Here is a 424-nt window from a genome sequence, read left to right on the forward strand (position 1 = left end):
CTGACTCTTTGTGTCTTGATTGATCTCAACTCCAATAGAGTGCCGAACCGAGGGTAGAGGTTGAGTTGAGATGTCGTCTATGTTGTCTGTCTGTCTGTCTGTCTGTGCCTCTGTCATGTCAGTGCACACCAAAGTGAAACATTAAAATTAAAAATAGATAAAAGAGAAAGGCCATGCTTGAAAGATCAGCTGCCTGGTGTCAGTCATTCCAGGACGCATCGATCCCCCCTACACCCCTCCCCGTGTGCCATGTCATGTCATGGATCATGTCATGGATCATGCCGTGTGTCCGTCAACCCAAACACAGGATGACGTCACGTGATGAGGTGGAGGAGGTGGAGAGTTTCATAAAAGCTAAAGTCATGACCTTCCGTTGAAGGGTGTAGGGTGGAGAGTTTCATAAAAGCAGGCGAACCCTCAGACC

This window comes from Haliotis rufescens, unplaced genomic scaffold (genome assembly GCF_023055435.1).
Source record: "Haliotis rufescens isolate VD_foot unplaced genomic scaffold, xgHalRufe1.0.p SCAF_3, whole genome shotgun sequence".
NCBI classification, from domain to species: Eukaryota; Metazoa; Mollusca; class Gastropoda; order Lepetellida; family Haliotidae; genus Haliotis; species Haliotis rufescens.